This window comes from Oncorhynchus gorbuscha, linkage group LG12 (assembly GCF_021184085.1).
Source record: "Oncorhynchus gorbuscha isolate QuinsamMale2020 ecotype Even-year linkage group LG12, OgorEven_v1.0, whole genome shotgun sequence".
Taxonomy (NCBI): Eukaryota; Metazoa; Chordata; class Actinopteri; order Salmoniformes; family Salmonidae; genus Oncorhynchus; species Oncorhynchus gorbuscha.
In genome coordinates this window covers 69,420,147-69,435,748 of record NC_060184.1, presented here as the reverse complement: position 1 = coordinate 69,435,748, position 15,602 = coordinate 69,420,147, and the positions used below count along the sequence as shown (strand labels likewise).

At 43.1% G+C, this 15,602-nt stretch overlaps 1 protein-coding gene across 2 annotated transcripts in view; it reads left to right on the top strand.

The window, feature by feature from the left end:
- LOC123991325 (high affinity cAMP-specific 3',5'-cyclic phosphodiesterase 7A-like) overlaps positions 1-15,602 on the top strand; it is a 39,526-nt gene that overhangs the window by 1,583 nt on the left and 22,341 nt on the right. The window lies entirely within an intron of this gene.

Genomic DNA, 15,602 nt, shown 5'->3' with positions numbered 1-15,602 from the left:
TGTCATAACATCATTATAATAATATATTTTCAATTTGGTAAGTCCTGGAACTGATAACACATGACTAAAGTTATCAACTGATGATTATGCCAACTTGTATCATGTTTAGTAGTCCATAGTCATCCTACAGAATAGTTATACATTGCACGTTTGTTCAAGCCAGCCCCCTCCCCCAATTTAACTCCCATGGCATTGTAACACATTAACCAGGCAGTGAGACGTGTGTTTTGTGTTTGGGTCCCATCCCTCTTCGGTGGACAATCCATTAGTCTTTTGTCAAGCCCACTGCTTCACATAACCACCCACGTGTCTGCTTTCAAATCACACTCATTGACAGATATACAACCCCTCTCTGAGCCCACCTTTCTCTGGCTCTCAGGACAAATGATTTTCTGTCAGGTGTTGTGGAATGTGTGCAGGGATAGATCAACCAGACAAGCTACACCCATCCATCCATCACTCCGGGCCCTTTGTGTTCCATCATCCTTGTAGAAGTGGTGTGTGTGTTAGGGTGCATTGTGGAATTAGTAGAGGGTCTGGTTGTGTGGGCTCACATTCTAGAGCACTGGTCTCTGATGGACCATGCTTCACAGAACCTCCCCACTGAAGGACCACGGAGTCCCGACCCCCTAGCATAGAATGTGTTACTGGAACGGATAAAGTCCCACTCAGTTTTTGGATGCGATGATCATTAGTTAGTTGAATATTCCAAATGGCTGCCATGTTACACCATGTAATGTTGCTTGTGCTCATTCTAGTTCTATGCCCCCTGTGAGAAGACCATAGTCAGCAGGGCGTGAGATCAGATGGCCCTGTGTACAAATGCACTGTAGGGTCCATTGTGCTCCCGGTCGTGTTTGCCCCTTGTTTCTCTGGAGTGGGCCACAGTTCATTTGTGGCTGTGTGCTGTTGGGCTTTTACGAGCTACAGGCTCTTTATAGTGTTAAGTGGGGTTACTTGAAACAATGATTTGCATCAGATTTAGGTTTCTTCATGTGAAGAGATCAGCACTACAGAGGGTAGACTTGTCCCAGTAGGGGAGGGTAGACTTGTCCCAGTAGGGGAGGGTAGACTTGTCCCAGTAGGGGAGGGTAGACTTGTCCCAGTAGGGGAGGGTAGACTTGTCCCAGTAGGGGAGGGTAGACTTGTCCCAGTAGGGGAGGGTAGACTTGTCCCAGTAGGGGAGGGTAGACTTGTCCCAGTAGGGGAGGGTAGACTTGTCCCAGTAGGGGAGGGTAGACTTGTCCCAGTAGGGGAGGGTAGACTTGTCCCAGTAGGGGAGGGTAGACTGGTCCCAGTAGGGGAGGGGAGACTGGTCCCAGTAGGGGAGGGGAGACTGGTCCCAGTAGGGGAGGGGAGACTGGTCCCAGTAGGGGAGGGGAGATATTTGCTTTTTCAGAACACTAAACATTTGTGTTTTTCTCCCACTGTTTGGCCATAAGGGTGAGTCTTTTCCTCTGTGGTCACTGCAGTGTTTTTTTTCTGTGTGGTTCTGGTACTGTGTGCTTGGTCCTGGTGTTTGTGGAAGCAGGAACATGGGACGGGCTTAGCGTTACTGAGGGAGCCGGTTCAACATGCGCCCAGTTTCTGAGGCCAGTGGCTCTCTGCCAAATTCAGCTCTCACTCACATTTCCTCTTGTAAACAGACGGCGAAAGTGTATGGTTCAAGCACAAAAACCAACATTTTCTTGGAGTATGCATGTGAATGGGTGGGAAATATGCTCTAGAAAAGGTGGAGCGGCTCCCATGGCCACAGCATGGGAAGAGAAGGCCTTGTTTGTCTCTGTAGGGCTTTTAGTTTGCAGCAGTATCGTATCCTCTGTAGACGTGATCCATGGAATGACATTACATTTAAAGGAGAAACACCTTCTAGGGGCCTATGCATGTGTACGTTGAGGTGTAAAAAGAGAAGGCTAAAGTATATTCTATGGCTTCAAGGTGTTTTACTTAGAGTTGACGTCAGGATAATGTCCAGGTATATTGGAAACGGAGTGGGTATGTCCACCCTAGGAGTCAAGTAGACATTAGTTTGACATCGGACACTATGACAAGTCCTGTTGTACAGGACAAGGAGTAGAACACTGTCATTTAATCATGTGGTCTACATTACACACAGGCAAGATATCGTCATTTGACTCCTGAGTTGGTGTTTACATTGCGAGAGCCAGGCCATTACAGGGAACAATGCAGCTGCCAGTACCATGTGCCACTGTGCTTGGAGCATTGACCGACCACTGAAATACACACCTCTTCACTGATAAGGACATAAGGACGGGCCACAGAGCCAATTGATATTTCTAATGTGTGTAACCTAGATGTAAAAATCTGTCGACAGAAACACTGCGTTGGAGCAGTAAGTCACATGCTGATTTACGACAGGAAAAAGGAGAATGGGCAAATATGATCCAACGAGGTACGCAACAGGACGACACCACCGGTTGTTTTTCTGCAGACAGAGGGGATCCCACCAAGAGTTGTTGGCTGTATTTGGGGGGGGGGGTTGGGGCGTAAGGGTGCACTTTTCTTTGTTGCGTTGGGTCGTTGATGTTAACTGAAGTGATACGGTTTTGAGATGGTGACGTGTGGCTGGACTGACGTAGTTTCAGGATGTGGTAAGGAGCTGTTCAGAGCCTGCTGCTGCTCTTTCACAGCCACACGGCTTTAACCCCCAACATGCCAAACTGACAACCTTCTTGAGAATAGTCTGACTGTTCCCTGAATGGTGTACCCTCTTTAGGAGTAGCACTGTCCTTATCAAAGGTCATGAGTTTTTCTTTGCGTGACTCAATTAACAGGAGTATTTACTCTCCGTGGAGGTGTTTAGGACTTTATGTACAGTAGGAAACAGGAAGGATCTAAACGAACCATACAATTCTCTCTCGGGCCCCTCACGTTAGCATTGTTTATGTGCTACTGTGTTGAGTACAATGGGATGTGAGAATGAGGCTGTACACGTCAACACTGCAGACAGTTTGTGCTGCATGCTCACTGCTCGGGCTACAAGCCAGTCTTCCTTCCTGCTCTTTGTGTTTACTCTGTGAAACATTAGCATTGGACTGACGGTTATAAATGACTACATTTTTACCTTGATTCACTTCACATACAACAGGTGTTTCAATACCCTGAGCCACTGCCTGGATGCCTGTGAAATTCCACTGCAGCGAAATCTCCCCGCAACAGCCCGGTGTGTAGTGTGTCCACTCTCCCTATATAACCTGTGTTAGCAAGCAGATTCAAACTATTTGTGTAAGCAATGTCACACATGTGCACACATGCAGCAACCTGCGTTGCAGTTAAGTCCAGGTTTATGGCTTCAGCACTGCCTTACTGGAATGTACCATGATGTATTACAGCACCACGAGGGTCCATAACTCAGGAAGAAGCTGTCACTTTATGAAGCTCTGCTGCTTTCTTATCTGTTTAGACACACCATTTGTGTTATTCCAGAGTTTATGGGAATAGTGATGGCTTCCTCCTTAGCCTGACTTGTGCTGTCTGTCTGTGGGCAGTCCTCGGCTAGAACCCAGTGTTTTTATGACTGACAACATGAGGAAGTCCGGTTTTATCAATGGGGCGAAAACAGGGAAGTGTGTGGATGAGCTTTGACCAGTCTCTGCTGAACACCACCGTAAAGACCTGGAGCTGCTAGACTTGGCCTAAATGATAATTCACAGGGTTAGCTCTGTAGAGTTCTGGTTGGGTTTAGATTCACTAGCTTCAAGTACGCCTTCAATACAGCATCAAATAGGCTACTTGAGCCCAAACTCAATGCTGAGAACTTTCTCAAGTTAAGCTTGAATTCCATCTGAAAACATTTGTTTACTTAATCACAAACGGTTATCTCCGACAAAAGGTACATTTAAGACACTTTGTTAGTTTGTTTGCAAGTAGGTTAAATGAGAACCTACATACACTATGGTGGTAACCTGTCTATTGCTGAATCCTCCATCCAGTCTGACCGACAAACCCAGTGACCCTGGGTGGGTTGCCTGACCCTGGTCTGAGGGGCATATCTTATCTATTTTGAACAATTTTGGGGCGGCAGGTAGTCTAGTGGTTAGAGCATTGGGGCGGTAACCGAAAGGTTGCTAGACCGAATCCCTGAACTGATAAGGTAAAAATCTGTTCTGCACCTGAACAAGGCAGTTAACCCACTGTCATTGTATATAGGCCGTCATTGTAAATAAGAATTTGTTCTTAACTGAATTGCCTAGTTAAAGGTAAAATAAAAATGCAACAATTTCAACATTTTGAGTTACAGTTCAGATGAGGAAATCAGTCAATTGAAATCAATTTAATTAGGTATTAATCTATGGGTTTCACATGACTGGGAATTAGAGGTTGACCGATTTATGATTTTTCAACTCCAATACCAATTATTAGAGGACCAAAAAAATCTATTGATTGATCAGCCGATATTTATTTTATTTGTATTAATGACAATTAGAACACTGAATTAACACTTATTTTAACTTAGTATAATACATCAATAACATCAATTTAGTCTCAAATAAATAATAAAACATGTTCAATTTGGTTTAAATAATGAAAAAACAAGTGTTGGAGAAGAAAGTAAAAGTACAATATGTGCCACGTAGAAAAGCTAACGTTTAAGTTCCTTGCTCAGAACATATGAAAGCTGGTCGTTCTTCAATATTCCCAGGTAAGAAGTTTTAGGTTGTAGTTATTATAGGACTATTTCTCTCTACCATTTGTATTTTATGTACCTTTTGACTATTGGATGTTCTAATAGGTACTTTAGTATTGCCAGCCTAATCTCGGGTGTTGATAGGCTTGAAGTCATAAACGGCGCAATGCTTCAAGCATTGCGAAGAGCTGCTGGCAAATGGAGAACAGTGCTGTTTGAATGAATGCTTATGAGCCTGCTGCTGTCTACCACCGCTCAGTCAGACTGCTCTTTCAAATCACAGACTTAATTATAATAACGCACAGAAATACGAGCCTTGGGTCATTAACATGGTCAAATCTGGAAACTATAATTTTGAAAACGGACGTTTATTCTTTCAGTTATCTAATGGGTGTCATCCCTAAGTCTAAATATTACTGTTACATTTGTCATGTCTTTACTATCATTAACTGAAGACTGTAATTAGTTATTACGCGATTAGACTGATTAATCATGTAACCGTAATTACTAGGAAGTCGGGGCACCAAAGAAAAATATTCAGATTACAAAGTTATCATTTCCTAAAATAACTTTTCAGATATTTTATCTGATCAATTAGTCTTCGAATTAATTAATTATTTACTTTACCTCACGTTAGTCTCATTCCAAACGTCGTAAATCGTTGGTTATCTGCACGAACCCAGTCTTCACTATGAGTCATCCATACATTAATTGTCTTAAATAATTTATTTATCACTAAGTAATTCACAAATGCATAAACAAGGTAAATGTGGTTACATGAAATGATAGGAGAATGTGCCCTAGTGGGCTAAACCGGCATGGCGGCTTGTTAGACAAAAGGGAAGTGGGGGTTGACTAAGTCACTACAGAGTGATATTATAACTATTGAAATGCTAATCCTTTGCACATGAACGCTCACTCATTCGGGAACAATTGCAATCAATCAATATATTTACGCTCAGTGTGTCTACTTGATCACTGGTGAAAAGTTTGTTTCTTTTGTAGAATTGTCCGTCTCTCTGTCCTGGTTATAGTGGATAGTGCAGTGACATTCCTTTATTTTGTTATTGAATGGATGTTTCGGCGGTTGTCATTCTTTGCGTTCAACGATACCGAATTCCTAGCAGCAGACTAGTAATTAATATCAGACTTGTTCTTATTCTGTTGGTATCGATAGTCTAAGAGTTTAACCACGTGGTATGGTCAACTTCTTGACGCAACCCATCCCGTTAGCGGGATAATCAACACCCGCTGAATTGCAGAGTGCCACATTAAAATAATATTGCTAAAAATATTTATATTCATGAAATCACAAGTGCAATATAGAAAAACACAGCTTAGCTTTTTGTTAATTCACCTGTCGTGTCAGATTTTGAAAATATGCTTTACATCGAAAGCAATCCAAGCGTGTAAGTTTATTGATCACTAGACAAAACATTATGAACACCTAGCATCAAAGTAGCTTGGTCACGAATCAGAAACGCAATAAAATTAATCGCTTACCTTTGATCTTCGGATGTTTTCACTCACGAGACTCCCAGTTAAACAATAAATGTTCCTTTTGTTACATAAAGATGATTTTTATATCCAAAATACCTGTTTGTTTGGCGCGTTATGTTCAGAAATCCACAGGCTCGAGCGGTCACGACAACGCAGACAAATTCCAAATAGTTTCCGTAATGTCCACAGAAACATGTCAAATGTTTTTATAATCAATCCTCCGGTTGTTCTTAAATATATGATTGATAATATATCAACCGGCACTCTTTTTCAGTAGGAGAGGGAGTCGATGGCTGCCCCACTGTTGCGCAAGCAAAACTCATGCGAAAACATCGCGTCAGTAGATAGCTGGGTTATCTTTCTCGCTCATTTTTCAAAATAAAAGCCTGAAACTGTCAAGACTGACACCTTGAGGAAGCGATCGGAAAAGGAATCTGGCAGATATCCCTTTAAATGGAGCGAAGACAGGCTATGGAACATGAAGCTTTCAAAATAGAGGACACTTCCTGGTTTGATTTTCCTCAGGTTTTCGCCTGCAATATCAGTTCTGTTATACTCACAGACAATATTTTGACAGTTTTGGAAACTTTAGAGTTTTCTATCCTAATCTGTCAATTATATGCATATTCTAGCATATGGGCCTGAGAAATAGGCTGTTTACTTTGGGAACGTTATTTTTCCAAACATAAAAATAGTTCCCCCTAGCTGAAAGAGGTTAAAAGATTCAGCAATGGTCTACAACCTTTGTCCTCCTAATGGAGAAAAACATGGTCTGCAACCTTTAGCCATCTCGTAATTGAGGTAAGCTCGATCTGCTGATCGAAAACCCGAGTGGGGTTTTTATTCGTAATGGCAGAAAAGGGCTGTCCCAGGATGCTGACCCTAACTGGGCTCAGGGGCAGTCCTCTGATTTTGTTCAAATCAAAAGGGAATTGTTTAGACATTGTTTCTTCATTAAAGTCTAAAATCATATTACACAATTATACAAACAGTATCATACTCTCTCATTCATCTTATACAACAATTAATGTAAACTTCATATCTGAGGCTATTATATAAACAGCGTTATGGTAATGTGGCCACACTGTCTCCCATGTGCTTCCCCAAGTTCTGACAAACGGACCAGTTCGTAGCTGGATTCTTCACCGATCTTTTATACTTTCTCCGGAACATGGAATTTGTTCGTACCTCATGTTCTGAGGTGGAAGGATTTCCTTTGTTCTCTATGAAAATTTACTCTCTATACTGTGTGGCCATGTGGCAGGGTCTTGTCAGGAATTTACGACCTCTCTGACCACAGCAACCTAGTTGAAGGAGGCAAGGGGGAGGCAGAGAGATGGGGCTGGGGCTTGCTATACCTAAAGAGGTCAACGTCATGACACATTGCACAACGTTATGTCATAATTATGTCCAATTCTGGCATATTAATTACGGTCTTTGTTAGGAAGAAATGGTCTTCGCACAGTTCGCAACGAGCCAGACGGCCCAAACTGCTGCATATACCCTGACTCTGCTTGCACAGAACGCAAGAGAAGTAACACAATTTCCCGAGTTAAAATAAATTAATGTTAGCAGGCAATATGAACTAAATATGCAGGTTTAAAAATCCATACTTGTGTATTGATTAAGAAAGGCATTGATGTTTATGGTTAGGTACACATTGGTTCAACGAAAGTGCTTTTTTTCGTGAATGCGCTTATTAAATCACCTGTTTGGTGAAGTAGGCTGTGATTCAATGATAAATTAACAGGCACCGCATTGATTGTATGCAACGTAGGACAAGCTAAATAAACTAGTAATATAATCAACCATGTGCAGTTAACTAGTGATTTATGTTAAGATTGATTTAAAAAATGTAAGTTTTGTTTAATGCTAGCTAACACCTTACCGTGGCTCCTTGCTGCACTCGCATAACACGTAGTCAGCCTGCCACGCAGTGTCATCGTGGAGTGCAATGTAATCGGCAATAATCGGTGTCCAGAAATTACGATTACCGATGGATATGAGAACTTGAAATCGGACCTAATGAATCAGCTATTCAGATGTTAATCGGTCGACCTCTACTGGGAATACAGATATGCATCTGTCGGTCACAAATACCTTGAGAAATGGGCCTCACAATGGGCCTCAGGATCTCATCACGGTATTTCTGTACAATCAAATTGCCGTTGATAAAATGCAATTGTCCGTAGCTTATGCCTGCCAGTACCATAACCCCACTGCCCCAATGGGGCTCTCTGTTCACAACATAGACATCAGCAAACTGCTCGCCGACACAACGCCATGCACGTGGTCTGAGGTTGAGGCCAATTGGACGTACTGTCAAATTCTCTAAAATGACATTGGAGAGGCGGCTTATGGTCGAGAAATGAACGTGACATTTTCTGCCAACTGCTCTGGTAGACATTCCTGCAGTCAGCATGCCAATTGCTTGCTCCCTCAACTTGAGACATCTGGGACATTGTTGCGTGACAGCCTTATTCTAAAAGTATGTTTTATTTTTCCTCATCAATCTACACACTATCCCATAATGACAAAGCAAAAACGGGTTAATTTGGTATTTTTTGCTAATTTATTAAAAATAAACATACACAAACATACACAAATATCACACAGTACTGGTCAAAAGTTTTAGACTGCCTACTCATTCAAGGGTTTTTATTTTTTACTATTTTCTACATTGTAGAATAGTGATGACATCTACTATAACACATATGGAATCATGTAGTAACCAAAAAAAGAGTTAAACAAATCAATGTTACATTTTATATTTGAGATTCTTCAAATAGCCACCCTATGCCTTGACAGCTTTGCACACTCTTGGCATTCTCTCAACCAGCTTCATGATGTAGTCACCTTTTAATGCAATTCAATTAGCAGGTGTGCCTTAAGTTAATTTGTGGAATGTCTTTCCTTTGAGTTTGAGCCAATCTGTTGTGATGTGACAAGGTAGCAGAGGTATACAGAAGACAGCCCTATTTGGTAAAAGACCAAATCCATATTATGGCAAGAACAGCTCATATAAGCAAAGAGAAACGACAGTCCATTACCTCAATACGGAACATTTCAAGAACTTTTAAAGTTTCTTCAAGTGCAGTTGTAAAACCCATCACATCCTATAATAAAACTGGCTCTCATGAGGACCGCCACAGGAATGGAAGACTCAGAGTTACCTCTGATGCAGAGGATAAGTTCATTAGTTACCAGCCTCGGAAATTGCAGCCCAAATAAATGCTTCAGAGTTCATGTAACAGACATCTCAACATCAACTGTTCAGAGGAGACTATGTGAATCAGGCCTTCATAGTTGAATTGCTGCAAAGAAACCACTACTAAAGGACACCAATAATAAGAAGAGACATGCTTGGGCCAAGAAAGATGAGCAATGGACATTAGACCAACGAGTCCAAATGTGAGATTTTTGATTCTTACTGTTGTGTCTTTGTGAGACGCAGAGTAGGTGAACAGATCTCTGCATGTGTGGTTCCCACCGTGAAGCATGGAGGAGGAGGTGTGGGGGTGTTTTGCTGGTGACACTGTCTGTGATTTATTTTGAATTCAAGGCACACTTAACCAGCGTGGTTACCACAGCATTCTGCAGCGATACACCGTCCCATCTGGTTTGGGCTTATTGGGACTAATTTGTTTTTCCACAGGACAATGACCCAACACACCTCCAGGCTTTGTAAGGACTATTTGACCAAGAAGGAGAGTGATGGAGTGCTGCATCAGATGACCTGGCCTCTTCAATCACCTGACCTCAACCCTATTGAGATGGGTTTTGGATGAGTTGGACTGCAGATTGAAGGAAAAGCAGCCAACAAGTGCTCAGCATATGTGGGAACACCTTCAAGACTGTTGGAAAAGCATTCAAGGTGAAGCTGGTTGAGAAAATGTCAAGTGTGTGCAAAGCTGTCATCAAGACAAAGGGTGGCTACTTTGAAGAATCTGCAACTTTAACAATTTGATTTAACACTTTTTTGTTTTGGTTACCAGATTTCATATGTTATTTCATAGTGTGGATGTCTTCACTATTCTACAATGTAGAAAATAGTCAAAATAAATAAGTCCTTGAATGAGTATGTGTGTCCAAACTTTTGACCGCTACTGTATGTGTGTATACACCCCTCCCGTCCTTTTTGACGTCTGTGTGCTGGGGTTGTGACCTCTAGTAGAGTGGAGGGTAATCCTGCCCTTTGGCTGCTAACTGACGTGATGAGTGACCGTACAGGCCAGCCTAGACACCAGCAGCAGATGTCAGCCAAAGCTCTGTGTGAATGTGTGAGTAAGAAGGTTATATCCACTAGTTTGGGGTCTTTGCGTATGGTTATGCCTGTCTGTGTTTTATCTTTGTGTGTGCGTGTGTTCCTCTGCACATTTAGCTGTGACATTGATATAGTGACCATACTAGCACACAAAGCCCAAACATCTGCCCAAGCCAATGCCAGCGTTGTCTACAGTGAGGTGGGGTATGTTACTTTGCCCTTATCCAAAGGTAGTATCAGGCTGCCAACCTTGTGCTGTGAGTATGATGCCGTTCTGTATATGCCGGAGTGCCTCGCCCACACACACAGTGGTTATTACTCACACGCTAAGTGGCGGTGCTGCGTGTAAACAGTGACGTGTTGACAGTAAAATACTGCACCACATTACCGACCGTGACTCAAGCCTGTTTGCCAGATGGTAAAAGATTAGCCTTGGATTTGCTGCCACTGTCATGTTAGCTTAGACTTATAGGGACAGAGGGAGACTGACACACCCAGCGAGAGTGTATGAAAATGTATGCACTCACTAAATTACTAAAATATAAGTGTGTGTGTGTGTGTGTGTGTGTGTAGGCTTGTAGGAGAACAAACCTGGGAGAATCTCAATTGCATACTCCTTGCAGCCTCGCTCCTTGCCTCCTTCTCAAACCCATTGGATGAGAGCAAGAGGTCCCCCTCTCTGACCTTCTCCAATAGGTTTGGAGAGGAGTGGGGACACGAGGAGTATGCAATTGAGATTCTCCCCACTGATCCTTATCTGTGTTTGTAAGTGGTTAGAGTTGGATCTATCATGGTCCAAACACCCCAACACCGTTGTGAAGAGGGCATGACAGGAAGGGGCAAAGATTTGGCATGGTCCCTCAGATCTTCAAAGTTCTACAGCTGCACTATCGGGAGCATCTTGATTGTCTGCGTCACCGCTTGCTATGGGAACTGCTTGGCATCTGACCGCAAGGCTCTACAGAGGGCCAAGCTCTCTGCCATCCAGGACCTCTATACCAGGCGGTGTCAGAGGAAGGCCCAAATAATTGTCACACTCAAACTGTTCTTTCTGCTACTGCACAGCAAGCGGTACCCATGCATTAAGTGTGGAACCAACCACACCTTGAACAGCTTCTACCCCCAAGCCGTAAGAAGACTGCTAAATAGCTAATCAAATGGCTACCCAGAGTAGTTTATTTATTTTGCACTGATTCTATGCACACACACTGGATTCTACTCTTACACTGACACCCCAATACATACACACACTACTGTACATACGCCCACACACATGCATACTGACGTCATATACACTTTCACACTCCCCACACGCTGCTATCTATCCTTTTGCCTAGTCATTTTACGCCTACCTATAGCTACCTCAATTCCCTCGTAACCCTGCACCTCGAATCTACTGGCACTCCCTGTATATAGTTGTTATTTTCTACTCCGTGTGTGTCTCATTCACTGCGTATTTATTCCTTGTCTCTATTTTATTTGTTAACTGCATTCTATGCAAAAATACCTGTGAGCATTTCACTGTTAGTCTACACCTGTTGTCTATGACGCATGTGACAAATAAGATGGTGTGTGACAGTGGTTGGTAAACTAGTCACTACAGCTTTACTACACAACTGTTTTCAGATGGGACAATTGACAATGGGAGCAGGCCATAACCTGCTTAGACATTTTGTTAATTGTAATGTGTGATTTTTAAGCCTCAATAAATGGATGTTTACACATACTGAATTGTGGGAGAAAATGGCTTCAATGTGTTACATTTTTCCTTTTGAGAGAAGAGCCCAGAGGGGATGGGAGAGGAATGGTAATGGGTAAAAATCATGGATACAAATGAGTCTGAGCCGATTGACGTCACAGGCCTGTGTGGTCAGCCTGGTCTCATAGACTAGACGTAACATGGTAAATGTAATTCCGGGACCATTTGTATGATCCAATTTTATTTGTTACATGTGCCGACTACATCAGGTAGACCTTACTGTCAAATGTTTACTTACGAGCCCTTAATAACAATGCAGTTTAAGAATAACAGCGAGGCTATGGGTTTGGTACCTAGTCAATGTGTGGGAGTACAGGTTAGTGAAGGTAATTTGTAAATGTAGGTAGGGGTGAAGTGACTATGCACAGACAATAAAGAGAGAGTAGCAGCAGTGTAAAAACAAAATGGGGGGGGGGATCAATGTAAATAGTCCAGGTGGCCATTTGATTAATTGTTCAGCAGTCTTATGGATTAGGGGTAGAAGCTGTAAAGGAGCCTTTTGGACCTAGACTTGGTGCTCCTGTACCGCTTGCTGTACGGCAGTCGGGAGAACAGTCTTGGAGTCTGACAATTATTTGGGCCTTCCACTGACATGCCTATTGTATATAGGTCCTGGATGGCAGAAAGCTTGGCCCCAGTGAGGTACTGGGCCGTACGCACTACCCTCTGTAGTGCCATACCAGGCGGTGATGCAACCGGTAAGGATGCTCTCCATGGTGCAGCTGTGGAACGTTTTGAGGATCTGGGGACCCATGCCAAATCTTTTCAGTCACCTGACAGGGGAAAGGTGTTGTCGTGCCCTCTTCACGACCTGTCTTGGTGTGTTTTGACTGTGATAGTTTGATGTGGACACCAAGGAACTTAACTCGTACACTGGTATGCAAATTAGTGGGTCTAGGGTTTCCGGGATGATTGTGTTGATGTGAGACATGACCAGCCTTTCAAAGCACTTAGGCAGGGACTGTGATGGTCTGCTTGAAACATGTAGGTATTACAGACTCAGTCAAGGAGAGGTTGAAAATGTCAGTGAAGACACTTGTCATTTGGTCCACGCATGCTTTAATTACACGTCCTGGTAATCCATCTGGTCCCTCGGCCTTGTGAATGTTGACATGTTTTTTAAAGGTCTTGCTCACATCGGCTACGGAAAACGTGATCACACTGGTGTCCGGAACAGCTGGTGCTCTTATGAATGCTTCAGTGTTTGCCTCGACGCGAGCATAAAAGGCATTTAGCTCGTATGGTAGGTTTGCGTCACTGGGCAGCTCGAGGCTGGTTTTCCCTTTTGTCGTCTACAATAGTTAACAAGCCCTGCCACATCCGACGAGCGTCAGAGCCGGTGTAGTGGGATTCAATCTTAGTCCTGTATTGATGCTTTGCCTGTTTGATGGTTTGTCGGAGGGCATTGCGGGATTTCTTATAAGCGTCCGGATTAGTGTCACTCCTTGAAGCGGCAGCTCCAGCCTTTAGCTTGGTGTGGATGTTGCCTGTAATCCATTGTTTCTGGTTGGGATATGTACGTACGGCCATTGTGGGGACTACATTGTCGATACACTTATTGATGAAGCCGGTGACTGAGGTGGTATACTCCTCAGTGCCGTTGGATGAATCCTGGAACATATTCCTTACCAGACGTAGCTGTTCTGTCTTGCCGATGCATGGAAAACCCAGCCAAATGTATAAACGTGTTGTCGTTTAGCCACGACTCTGTGAAACAGAAGATATTACCGTTTTAATGTCCTGTTGGTAGGATAGTCTCGAATGGAGATCACCCAGTTTATTTTCCAGTGATTGCACGTTGCCCAATAGAATGGATGGTAGAGCTGGCTTACCCACTCTCTGACAAATTCTTACAGGGCACCCCGATATGTTACATTTGGTATGGGGGGGGGGTAGTCTTGGAGGGGGGAGGGTAGTCTTGTGAGGCTGGTGGGCATCCAATTACGTGTTTGAGAGACTCACCTTTCTATAGAGGGGTCATAATAGTTAGTAGGCCAAACCATTCAGAAACTAGATACATTTTTGTGAGAAGACTGATTTTCAGGATGTCTCATGGTCTGATAAACACCACTCTTGCTCTGCCACCTTTCACTGCAAATGCAGAAGGGTGGGGAGGGGGGGGCTCTCTGGAGACTAGTTTTGGACGGGGGTGTGTGGTGCAAGGGGAGGTGAGCCAAGGCCGTGCCCAGGCCTGAGTGTCTGTCTGTAGGTGATAGCTAGGCTGGGGTGACAGGAGGTTGAGGATATCCCTTGGTTAGATCCTCATGTTACTGCAACCTGCTGAGTAGGGCCAGGCAGCAACATACACACACTAGGCCTATAGAGTTGAAGTCAGAAGTTTACATACACTTAGGTTGGAGTCATTAAAAATCGTTTTTCAACCACTACACAAATTTCTTGTTAACAAACTATAGTTTTGGCAAGTCTGTTAGGACATCTATTTTGCGCATGACACAAGTAATTTTTCCAACAGTTGTTTTATAGACCTATCATTTCACTTCTAATTCACTGTATCACAACTCCAGTGGGTCACAACAGCAAAGGACCTTGTGAAGGTGCTGGAGAAAACGGGTACAAAAGTATCTATATCCACAGTAAAACAAGTCCTATATCGACATAACCTGAAAGGCCTCTCAGCAAGGAAGAAGCCACTGCACCAAAACCGTCATAAAAAAAGCCAGACTACGGTTTGCTACTGTACATGAGGACAAAGATCATACTTTTTGGAGAAATGTCATCTGGTCTGATGAAACAAAAATAGAACTGTTTGGCCATAATAACCATTGTTATGTTTGGAGGAAAAAGGGGGATGCTTGCAAGCCGAAGAACACCATCCCAACCGTGAAGCACGGCTGTGGCAGCATCATTTTGTGGGGGTGCTTTGCTGCAGAAGGGACTGGATGCCATCTATTTTATGAAGTGCACATGAGGCAGGAAAATTGTGGATATATTGAAGCAACATCTCAAGACATCAGTCAAAAAGTTAAAGCTTGGTCGCAAGCATACTTCCTAAATTGTGGCAAAATAGCTTAAGGACAGCACAGTCAAGCTATTGGAGTGGCCATCACAAAGCCCTGACCTTAATCCTATAGAGAATGTGTGGGCAGAACTGAAAAAGCGTGTGCAAGCAAGGAGGCCTACAAACCTGTCTCAGTTACACCAGCTTTGTCAGGAGGAATGGGATAAAATTCCCCCAACTTATTGTGGGAAGCTTGTGGAAGGCTACCTGAAACGTTTGACCCAAGTTAAATTATTTAAAGGCAATGCTACCAAATACTAATTGAGTGTATGTAAACTTATGACCCACTGGGAATGTGATGAAAGAAATAAAAGCTGAAATAAGTATATTATTCTGACATTTCACATTCTTAAAATGGTGGCGATTCTAACTGACCTAAGCCAGAATGTTTACTAGGATTAAATGTCAGGAA